Genomic DNA, 12,770 nt, shown 5'->3' with positions numbered 1-12,770 from the left:
AAAAATAGCAAATGATCCAATGTACTGGAAGCAAATAACTAGAGAGGAAAATGTAATAGAGTAGGATGAGGCCAAGAAGATCAAACTGCAGGTTCAAGACTGCCGTCCCTATCAGTGATTGATATTAGAGTATAGAAAAGTAGAAAGGAATAGGGTAGTCCTAAGGAAAGACCTACTCTGGTAGAGTTTTTAGTCAAATCTAGAAGAGACACTGCCATTAAAAAGGGGATAATCTGTAAGACATATAAAATATTGTGTAATAAAGAATCATTCAGAACAGGTTAGAAAAGATTGGTACGAGATTCTGGGAAAGCAATTTACAAGAAAACAATGGGGGGTATATGTATGGTTCAAGTATGCAACAAAGTCCAGAGGGCTTAGGATTTTTGCTTTAAAGTGTTTGCACATTTTTTACCCCTGAGCAGGCTTCAAAAACAAATTCCTTAAGTGGACAGCAAATGTTGAGGATATGATTGGGAAGAAAGAGGTAACTAGGAACATGTTTTTTGGGGAATGCAATGAGTTGACAAATTAAAAAAAATCCCTTCAGAGTACTCTGCCAGAAATATTGGGGGAGTAAATGGTGGTAATTAAGGAAATGATTCTTTTGAGCTGGCACACAGGATCTAAATTGCTCAGACATGTTAAGGCCTTATTAAGTTTAATTCTGTTGGCTGCCAAAAAAGCATTTACTAAAAATAGAAATCAAAATCTAAACCACCTTTATTTGAAGTAATGAATATTGCAAAAGAGCTAAAAGAACTAGAAGATGAGTCTTTAGAAAAGGGTAGAGCAAATTACATTGAAATAAATGGAATTTGTGGGAATACATACAGAATAATGTTCAGGAGGGCTGAGGTTTTAAGAGAAGGCAGAAATTGAATTATCTGTGTAATGTCAGACTGAAAGACAGTTAATAACAAAGAAAACTTGTAATTCATTTTGCATGTAAATTAAAAAAATATTAATATGTTTTTTCTTTTCTATTAATGAATGTGTGCCTATGACGTAAGTGATATTTTAATAAAGGGGATTCAAAAAACATTGTAGTTCTTTACAATGACATTAACATGAGCTAATATGCAGATGTCTCGGCCATTGTACATACAGATGACACTTCTTCCACTATCCAAATGGAGCTGCAAATCATTTTGGTGTACTCCATAAGCCTACATCTCACTATGAGTGAAATAAAATCCATATTAGTCTTTAACAGCCATTGAAATGCAGTCTAAGGCAGATACCCCTTAACATGTCAGTTGCTGAAATGGTCACTGATAAAAATGTCAGTCATAAAACTAGATTATCAGTTAATATCGGATAAATATGTCAACTCAATTCAGTCATTGAAAAATGTCCAAAGTTTAAATGTTTGTACAGAGCTAACAGATTCCTCACAGCAAAAAGCACATCTAGCCTCAATTACATTTTCTAATTACTTCTTGTTACATTCTGAACATATTCTCAAAAATCTTAAGTTACCATTTATAAACAATAAATAAAATATGCTTCTTGTCTTCACTCCCAGAACCCATCAGCTATATTCTTCATTCCAATTAATGGGATTGTTTAAGTTCAGCTATCAGCTGGAATTTATACTTGTCTAAATGTTCATTACCAAAGGGTACCAGCCATCATGTAATTTAAGATTATTCTTCTCATATCTAATATATATTCATAAAAATCAGAATTCATTTTGGTTTTACTTATTACTCTGTGTTCACTGGCAAATCATGGAGCAGCCTTTTTTTTTCCTGCTAAGGTAGGCACCAAATGCATTTAACCCCAGACATGACCTAAAAGGCTACCTCAACAAGATGTGCTCTTGTACCTGTGCAGTTAGTTGAGTAACTAAGTTAGCAAATTCAAGTCAAATGCATTGTATCACACACTTTAGTAACACTCATTTAATTTATTAAACAATTAGTATTAATGTTTTACATATCTACTCTACATATGTTTTGTGTTCTGTCTGTCACTGTTAATATTTTATGCAGCGCTCACCTCCTTTGTATGTGATGCAAGCTGTTTTTGTTACACATGCATTGTCACAGATAATCATGATGTAGAACATATAGTGCAGTGAGTACTCTCTGAAACTGGAAAAAATAAACATGTTTTATACTTTTATTTCATGCCAGAAAAGTCCATAGTGTTTGCTATGTTCCTTTCAAAGCTGTTATGCTGTAGTCTTACTCTGACAGAAAAGTGTCAGAACCATCAACAACTTTAAAAGCTGTAATATACATTATGCTGCCACACAAAAAAGTGTGGCAGAGTAATGCAACAATTTTTAAAGATGTTAGTTGATGACAGGTGCATTTCACTCCTGGACACCACCTGTGTGGCGGTGCTAAGTGTGCTACAGCTTTCAAAGCTGTAAAACTCTTTGCGTTCCTACATATTTTTTTTTCTTCTTTATGTAACTGGCAATACAGTGGGACTACTAAAGCTCCATGTACTACAAATAATTATGATCAGGTATCTGCAGTCATAATTAGCTAGTTATATGTTCTCAAGCTAGATGTTACCTCTTGAGCTTCTCTTCACTCCACTTTCAAGAAGAATTTCTTCTCTAATACATAACAAGTTGGTTACAACTGGACTCATCTACATATTCTGTTTATCATTACATTATGAACATACAAGTCATAATATTACAGAGCTTTTCTCCTCGGGAGTCCAATGAGGATAGGTTATTTTTTTATTTATTTATTTATTGTTCAATAATTTCTTTTCTTTTTTTTTTTGGTAACCATGTAAACAGAGTGAACTATGAATCTGTTTTGGCCAAAACCTGGAAAACAGAAAAAGAAAGAACTGTCTAAAAGTAATATATGCATCTATAGCAACATGAAAATGAGGCTGCTTGTAATATAAAAGCACAACCACAGAAATGAAATAATAAATTTAACTTGTCACTGTTTATAGTTAAGTATTAGGCTAGCTGCTGCGTTGGCCATTTTAAGCCTAGCCAATTTCACTCTGTACTTTGTGTTAGTGAGGTAAACACCTTAACCATTATACCAACCTCCAATCCTATTTTTTATACTATGCTATCATTCTGCAGAATATTACAAGTCTAGCCAATAACCAGCAGTCAGACTCAAACGCTGTACCTTGTATCTGTATGGAAATGACCTTAACCATTAATCCATTACTGGTGCATATGAGACATTTTAAATTTAGAATAGTATGACAAAGTGAAACTGAGGAAGAAAGCTTATACATATGCATCCAGGTATAGCAGCATTTATAATACAAAGTGAAAAGAGGAATAACACTGTCCAATATGTCTTGTTTGTTAATTTACTCCAGACCAAATAATTTAGACATTAGTGCTGTGTCATTTTGCTGACTTCTGTATACAGTGTATTTTAGTCCTTCCACAAGTCTCTCATTTTAGTCTAGTTTAACACATTATATAGAAGGCTAATTCAAAATTATATGTTCCACACCACTCACCTTTCCTATATAACATCATTAAGATTTCCCTACTTGTGCTAAGGATTGGATGTCAATTCTACTTCCATATTATGTGTCAGTTTTCCTTTTAATTTTGTTCACAATAAACTTCTTAAAACTTATTAGTAATAACACAAAACTGCCTAGTCAGTTTTCACTATTATACCTTTATTTTCTCATGGCCGCGGTGGTGCAGTGGTTAGCGTTATTGCCTCACAGCAAGAGGCTCTCTGGTTCAATCTTCGGCTGGGGTGTCTTCTGTGCAGAGTCTGCATGTCCTCCCTGTGGTCGTGTGGGTTTCATTCAGGTGCTCCGGTTCTCTCCCACATCCCCAAAGACATGCTGCAAGTGGATTGGAAATGCTAAAATTGGCCCTAGACATGAGTGTGTGTGTGTGTGTGTGTGTGCCTTCTGTGGAAGGTTGGGTGCCGGGCTGGCAACTCCACACCATAAAAACTCCACTGCCAATCATGAGCAGACAAGGTGATCCGCTGTGGCGACCTCTAACCGGGAAAAGCCGAAAGAGAGATTTTCTCATTACAAAGTTTTCCAAAGTTAACACTCAGACCTAAATGTAGTATAATATTGTTTTTAAAGTCTGCATTACTGGCAATCCCTGTCAAAAATTAGCATTTGGCACATCTGCCGCATTCTATTCCTAGAAATGGCAACTACATTGCTTTTGTGTAGAACTTAAACTGATACAGTTCTTGAGTTATACTGCCTGCACAGACCATTCAAGGACACATTTTAAAGTACTATTCTAAAGATTCCTAACAGTTGTATTGTCAAGTATTCATCACATAGTTCCTTGCCTGTTTAAATCCTTTTTAATTCAATTTTTTTTCTGTTCTTTCTTCAGTCTTTTTTATCTGTGCCTTCTTTATGAATGTACTTTGGTCGTCTGCAGCACACAGATACATCAGTGCTGTCTCAAGTTAGAATATCAAACAGGATTATTAAAGATTGTTCTTTTATTTAGTTCTACATACCCAAAGATAATAAAGGTAAGTAACAAAATAAATAGTTACACAAGCACAGCAATTTTAGGCATTTATTATTCAGGTAGCATTCTTCTCTGGTGTCTTTCCAATTTATACAATGCCAACTTTCAATCTGCTTTTCTTGGATTGTCAGAATGCATTATATACTCATTCTCCACTTCATCTTTTTGTTGCATTTCATATTTGTCCCGTAATTTATTCATCATTCAAACCTAAATGCAAAATAATGATGTATTACTATAATATCTGACAAGGCATTTGCAAAACAGAAAACGAGGATGCAAATATATTATGCAGCAGCAAATGTTTCTTTAATATCTTCACAGTTCAGAATCTGATAAGCCACAGGATTAAACAGTATGCTAGCAAGGTTCACCAGTAAAAATAACTGCCACTAATGCACTTCACTACATTAAACCATTAGCACTTATAATGAATTCAGCTATAAGTGGCGGATCATAAAAGCTATCCGACAGTGCCTTCTGTCAGAAACCGTAACATCTTCACAGCTCTGTGAAGACTTGTAACATTTTCCATGCTAAAGGCTGCAAGCAAACAAACAGCAAGAATATTATTGCCACTACAATTTCCTCTCTGTACACTTCAAGGCAACTCTTGCAAAAGTCATACCTCCAAATAACCAGTTAGTGTACACCATTATTTATTCTGTTTATTTACTGTTTGTTCATTGGGTGGCTGGCCTGGTATAAGATCCTATTCAACCACTACCCAGGCCCAGTGGCAAACATACAAGAGTACACTGTTTTACAGAAATACTAGCAGTCACAAAAACAAACAGAAAAAGGTTTGGCAATGAAAAGACATATTAACTATTACGAGTCTATATTAAAGATGAACAAAGACAAATAATGAAAATAAATGAGTACACTGTTTACATAGGCTAAAGCAGTTCAAATACTAGTCCATACCAAAAATAAAATATTTACAATTCTGTGAAATCATCCAAGGTCAGTTGAGAAAAGAGGGTAGGTTTTATCTTTTATCTCAGAAACAAGTACATTGACAGCTTGTGTTGTGTCCCCTCAGCTTTTTATTAAAGGACAAAATCTGGGGTGAGGTAGTTTAGGAAGGGGAATTATGAGGGCATGCTTCAAACTTGGGGTCAGGCAGAATACTTCTTTAGGAAGTGAGTTCAAGGAGGCTAGGGCATGTTTGCAGAAAGATCTTTCACAAATGGTTAGTGAAAACTGGGGTCTATCAAGTTTGAGCAAAAAGGTTGAATGAAGACATCAGCTGTGTGCTTGTAAAGACAGTTTATTTGATCATGAAGGGCAGCACCTATTATGTAGTAGTTTGCAGATAAGTATACTGGGCAGATATACAGCTCTGACAGTGATGGGAAGCCATTTAGCCTCTTTAATAGAAACACAGTGATGATCATTCATGTTGAATAGATGACTAAATCTAAAACTCTTATTCCCAGTGATTTTAAGTATGGCAGTATCTTGTGCCAACAATAAAGTAGTGACTGATAAATCATATTCAGGTATAATGATTACCACTAATTCTAATTGCTTGCTAGGCTTCGGTGATAAGTAGACTTGAGATATGCCACTTCAAGTTGTTGGAGTGGAAGTGATCTTTTTAATGTGTTTGTGAAAGTATAACATATTATCCAGGAGGACTTCCAGATATTTCTTTTCAGTAGATAATAGTTGCATGGTGCCAAAAGAGTTTGTGATATATGGGTAAGGAATATTAGCTAGTTACTTTACTGTACAGAATATCATAACTAAAGATTTGTTTGCGTTGATAGCTAATTCACTATAATAAAATAAGTTCTAATTTACTACAAAATTATGTTGTAGTATAGTACTGAGTTGTTGTGCTGACTGTACACTGCTTTGATTATAATGTTATCAGCACACAAGGTAATGACAAGATGGGGAGAACCCCAAGGAAGACTATTAATATATAGTGAAAAGACAAAAGGATTAACACAGATCTCTGCGTGACACCTCAGTTGATAAAACCAGCATCAGAGAAGTTGTTATAGTTGGCAATAACTAAGGATTTGTTTGATAAATAAATTCTAAACCATTTGACTACTTCTGTGGGGGAAAAAAAACATAATCATGAACTCTAAGCAATAATTGAACATGATTATTTATTTCAAAGGATCTTGTTAGTCCCAAAAGGATGATCTGTTATCAAGCCTTTTTCCATATTGTTAAAGGTGGTGCAGCAGTCAGCACTGTTGCCTCACAGCAAGAGGTTCTCCGATTCAATTCTCAGCTGGACCGCCTTCTGTTAGGAGTTTGCATGTCCTCCCTGCAGTCGAGTGAGTTTTAAATACATGCAGGGAGGTGCGTGTGTGTGTGCATGTGCCTCCTGTGAAGGTCGGGTGCTGGCTGACAGCTCAACACCGTAATAACTCCACTTCCAATCAATATGCGGACCAGTGATCCTCTGTGGTGACCCCTAATGGGAGAAGCCAAAAGACATTGCTTATCAAAAAGTTGAGAGGTTAGGGAGCAAATAGAAATTTGTGCACAATATTTATGATGAAAACCATGTTTTTGTTGGACAACAGGTCACACTTCCAATATATTTTAGCAGTTACTCATGTATGAGTTTTGCGAGGTTAGCTGTTGATCTGTGGTCTGTTGCAGATCTAGGGTGAGGTAGTTTAGGAAGGGAAATTATGAAGGCATGCTTCAAATTACAGGTCATTGATCCAGTTGTTAGTGTAAGATTGAATATATGTGCTAAATGTTTAGAAAAGGAACCAGCACTGGATTTTAAAAGCTGGGATATATATAGTCAAAGTAAGGGCTGAACCTACAGTTGGTAGCTTTGAGATGATTTCTGAATTGTTTGTAAGAAATAGTTTTGAAACAGAAACAAAGGTAATCAATGATATTATGCAGAGGTGCAGAAGGATGGCAGCCTTGAAGAGGAGGGGAACAGAATGGGGTTGTGGAAACTGAGGAAATATTGTAGTGAATATCTCAGATCATTTCTTGTGACGAGTTTGAATTTTTTTTTTTTTTGTGGGGGTGGATTTTATTGGCATTGATTGACTTTATGAACTTCCAGAATTTCTGGGGGATGCGTAGATATTGCAGCTGGATATTTGTGCAGTACTGCCTTTTGGCTTCATTGGTTAGCAGTACGGTAGAACACTTAGTCTTGGTAATATTGGAATTTAGCAGCATTAAGGATACAAGCTTCCTGCTGCTTGTAGAAAGCTGCATGTATCCTACTTGGATGGATACAGTCTGAAGCAGAAACAGTGATGAAAATGAGCAGGAGAGCACATGAACAGAGTTACTGTATATCCTTCTACTGGTATTTGAAATTAGACTGTTATACCAGTAATAGATATTTTCTCAAATGTTTTTATTGAAAATTGTAACAACAAAACATTTATATTCATTGTGTCACTACTAGACAGAGGCACAGTATTCTAGATTTATTCTGTACATTTTTGTACCATTTCAAGGGGTGGCAAAAGCCACATCACTATGGCTAGGCTTAAAAATGCCCCAGGGCAGATAGCCTAGTACTATACTATGAAACTATGAAACTATATATGATAACAGAATTACTATAAAACAAATATACATATCTAAAAGAACAATAATAAACAACTACGATAACTATTTACAATGGTGTTTACTATAAAACAAAGCTTTTTAAACAGAAAAAGAAATGTGATGAGTAATTGTTAGTCAATTGTTAAAGTCTGTTTAGCCAGCAGTTCTTAGAATTTCAACCTTTATATTATACGAAGAGTTAATTCTAGATGTTTTTGTCTTGATCGTTGTTGTGTCTTTCGGCTTTTCCCGGTTAGGGGTCGCCACAGCGGAACTCTGGTCCACTAATGATTGGCAGTAGATTTTTACGTGCCGAGTTGCCGGCCCTGACGCACAACCTTCAACGAAGGTACGCCCATTCACGCATGTCTCCACACAGAAGACGCTCTAGCTGAGAATCGAACAGGACAACGTCTTGATCGTGATAAGTTCAAAATGACAAACTTCAGTTGCCAAGTGTCCAAATTCCTTCAAAGTAGGACTTGTCTGATTCTTCCAATTCTTGGTGATGACTTTTCTTACTAATGTTAAGCTACTCCATAAAAGAGGGTATTTTATTTTCATGACACAAGTAGGAATATGTGTAGTAAATAAAATGAGAGAGTTGGTCAGCATAAATATATCATTAAAACAGACTGTAAGAGAGAATTCATATTATTCCAATATGTTTTAAGTTTTATACAGTTGTAAAACATATGCTGCCAGTCAGTTTTAACATTCAGTTTACATCTCCAGCATCCTACGTCTTTGTTATTTTTGAAGCAGTTACCTTATAAGATGTTTCTTTCACAAACTGTGTGCATTATTCCTACTTTTCCTCTACACACTTTATTACATCTCAACAATAGGTGGCAGTGACATGACAATTCTTCCCCAAGAGGCTTCTTATTATGCATCTTTAGTACTTGATGTCAAGAGTTCCTGTTCTTCTTGGCTGCCACCTATAACTTCTGCTATGAAGTGCTAAACTGCAATCATACTTCTCAGCTGTACCTCATTATGACAACGGTTCCACTTTGGAAGGGTCTGTCACAATTTCATTGTTAAGAAATTTTAACTAATATATACAGTAATCATATATTACCATATATATTAGTTAAAAATTCTTAACTAATATATACAGTAATCATATTAATCAAAATAACCATGTATAAGTATAAAATAACACAGTTTAATAATGTTGTGAGCTTTCTATGTGAAGCTGTTAGCAGATGTTCCACATTTTTTCCATTTATTCTACGTCATGACAGGTAGATGTCCACATTTTGGTGAACAAAGGCTAAAAGGCATGACTGCAACACCTTTTTAGTAAAAACCAGAAAGTTACAATTCAATTCTGGCATAGCAGAGTTGCTGAAACAGTATCACACAGACATACTTACTATCTGAGATAAGCATGGGCCATGAAACTATGAAGCCTAACACAGTCCTTAATGAGAATGAGTACATAACTTGCTGTAGACTTCAGAAAACAGCACGGAAACTGTAAATCAAGTGTAAAAAAGAAAAAACAAATTTTATAAAGTGCTTTTCATCTCTCTGGGTAGAGAGACTTCTTCAGATACTAAACCATTACATTCTTGCCTTCTTATACCCACCCTTCCTCATCTTTAACAACCATCAATTTACCATTGATTATTTAATTACCCTATAAGCATTTTGCTAAAATACCAAATTCTAAAAATATAAATATATATAGGTTATCTACAGTTAATTATTTGATAAAAATACAAACTAATAATAGCAAATGGGTTAAACTAGGTTCATAAAATTCATTCATTGTACTTAAAATATCCTATCTCAAAAAACTTTTTAGTTTTAATATACACAATATTGAGGCTACCTCATTCAACCCTGGAAAATTGCAAGCACTTGTTCTTAGCTGCCATAGGAGTCCCAACCTTTCTAAATTCAATGTTTCTGGGCCCCCTCTATTACTACTCTTAGTTTGGTCTATACCTCTAAAGTTAAATTTGAGTAAGGTATTCTATAATATGTCTGGCCAGAGCATTTTTCTGTTTGCCTTTATTTATGCTGTAGAAGTGTTCATAAGTCCATTCTCTCACTTTTCTGTGCATCTTTCCTATATAAAAGGCTGGACATTGCTAACACTGGGCAATGTATACTATTGATATTGGCTGCAGTTTAATCTGTGTCTGGTTGTATATTCTTTGTTTTTCACTGAAAATTTCCTACCTGTTATCATATATCTACAATAGTTACACATTCCACATCCATATATCCCTTGTCTACTGGGAATTTTTTCTTTTTTTCTTTCCAGGAGTTCTTTCAAATTAGGACCTCTTTTATAGGTGACCTATGGAAAAAGTTGTACCCTTTGTCTAATAAAACCACCATTCCTCAATTTTTCACAATGATGTTCCTTATTTCCTAATTCCAGAGTGTAGGTTATTACTAAATTGTGTAGCACAAAAGTATCCTTTACCTGTTCTATAACAGTGTTATTATATACAGTATTATTCATATCAGTATTTTCAAATAAAATTGGTTTATATACTCCATTTCTCCTCTTATTCTGTACCTCTACAACTAAATTCTCTATTAGGGCTTTAGGGTAACCTCTTCTCATAAATATTTCAATCATTTTCATGCATTCAAAATCAAAATCCACATCCCTAGTTACCATCCGGGCTGCCCCTTCACTACTGATCTTTCTGATGTAGTGGGTGGCAACTAGAGAAGTGTAGGTATGCATTCGAGTATGTTTCTTTCCTATGTATGTTTGCTATATATTGTTCCTTTCCCTCATCTTTCTTTAGTTCTACATCTAAAAATGTTATCCTTTCAGTCTGATAATCTGATGTAAACTGTAAATATTCAGTAGTACTATTGAAATATGTCAATAAGTAATTAGCTGTTTCTCTCTCTCTCTCGGCTTTTCCTGGTTAGGGGTCACCACAGCGGATCACCTTGTCCTCTCACAACTGACAGTGGAGTTTTTATGGTGTCGAGTTGCCAGCCCGGCACCCAACCTTCCACAAAAGGCACAAACGCATGCACGCACTCACACCTAGGGCCAATTTTAGCATGTCCAATTCACTTGCATGTCTTTTGGGATGTGGGAGTAAACCAGAGCACCCGGAGGAAACCCACACGACCACAGGGAGGACATGCAGACACCGCATAGAAGACACCCCAGCCAAAGATCGAACCAGAGAGCCTCTTGCTGTGAGGCGACAACGCTAACCGCTGCACCACTGTGACCATCCTAATTAGCTGTTTCTCTATCCCTGAAAAGGTGGAGGAGATTAAAGAAAAGATCCACTATTTTACAAGATTTTCGGATGATATTTTCATGATTATTAAAGGGGATAGAGAAATTAGCTGTTTCTCTATCCCCTTTAATACTCATGAAAATATCATCCAAAAGTCTTGTAAAATAGTGGATCTTTTCTTTAATCTCCTCCACCTTTTCAATGAATTTATACTCCCAGTGGGCCATTACAAGATTTGCTAAGCTTGGTCCACAAGGGGAGCCCATTGCTATCCCTATTTTTTGGAGGAAGAATCTATTGTAGAATGTTATATCCAATAGTTCTTCAATTAGAGTAATTTTTTTCTTTTGGGGCACCACTTTTCCTCAGCATTTGGCTAACCCATTCTATTCCTTCAAGGTGGGGGAATCAAAGAATACAAGTCCCTAACATCTACTGTTAGGAAATTGTATTCCCTCTTAAATTCCAATTTGTTATTGTTACTTAAAAAGGTCCACAAATCTTTACAGATTTGTTCTTCTTGTTTAACATATTTCTTCAACATGCTATCCACTATTTTAGTTCCTGCATATATAATGCTATTTCTGGCATCCACTAGGGGCCTCACTGGTGGGTCTTCCATGTTTTTATGTAGTTTTGGCATACCAAACAATGAGAATGAAATAGATCAGTTGTCAGTCCTACCACACTGACACTGTTCATATGGAACTACATAGAAATGTGTGTATTAGTAAACTGAAATCAAAATCTAAACCAACTGCAGCTGAAGTGCTGACTACTATAAAGGAGATAAAAGAAATGTAGGTAAGATTTTTGAAAAAGGGAAAGACCAAAGGACATAAAAATGATTTGAAATTGTTGGAACAATGCATGCAGAATAATGATCAGGAGGAGGTGGACTGAGGTTTAAGAGAAGGCAGGAATTGAACAATTTTTGCAATAATGGAGTGAATTATTATTATTAAAAATAAAATATGTATACTGCATGAAAATAACAATTACAAATACTACTGTGGTTTGCTTTCTTTTCAGTTAATTTATTTGTACCATTGACATTGTTTAAAATGTGATTTAACAAAGGCATTAAAAAATAGTGTCTTAGAGCTGCTGGATGATGGAAGGAATAATGCAGCTATGCCAGCTTGCCTCTCCTTGGTGTAGATCAGGGTGTATATCCTGGGTGCTATGTCTTTAAGAGGCATGCCAAAGACTGTATGGGCATGTATAAATTACAAACATGTGCAATTCCTAGTGGCATTTTGGAACAGCAGCCGGGGCTGCATGTATGATCGCAGTTGTTAGTTGTATATAAGTTACTTTAGTTAAAGTCTGTAAACCTCTATAGTAATGCGTTTGTATACAATAAAGCTGCTTGAGCAGAACCCATGAAGACTCTTCTATTGTGTCCAAAATAGGAGAGCAACACTTGGGGTGTGCTGGGGGTAGGTTATGGGACCACTTGCTCAGGGTGCATGCTGCCATGGTTGAATTGCCAGTGAAGACCA

The 12,770-nt window shown here is 35.7% G+C and overlaps 1 long non-coding RNA gene across 1 annotated transcript in view; it reads right to left on the bottom strand.

Moving 5' to 3' along the window:
• Positions 1-4,505: 4,505 nt before the first annotated feature.
• The window catches only part of LOC122794742, a 34,322-nt gene continuing 26,057 nt past the window's right edge, over positions 4,506-12,770 (bottom strand). Inside the window, exon 2 of the long non-coding RNA XR_006363683.1 lies at positions 4,506-4,681. This is a non-coding gene — a long non-coding RNA (uncharacterized LOC122794742). The remainder of the gene's footprint in view (positions 4,682-12,770) is intronic.

The sequence above is a fragment of the Protopterus annectens genome, chromosome 2.part1 (assembly GCF_019279795.1).
Source record: "Protopterus annectens isolate FY-2018-M chromosome 2.part1, PAN1.0, whole genome shotgun sequence".
Taxonomy (NCBI): Eukaryota; Metazoa; Chordata; order Ceratodontiformes; family Protopteridae; genus Protopterus; species Protopterus annectens.
Note: the sequence above shows the minus strand (reverse complement) of the source record. Positions and strands in the feature narration are given on the sequence as shown.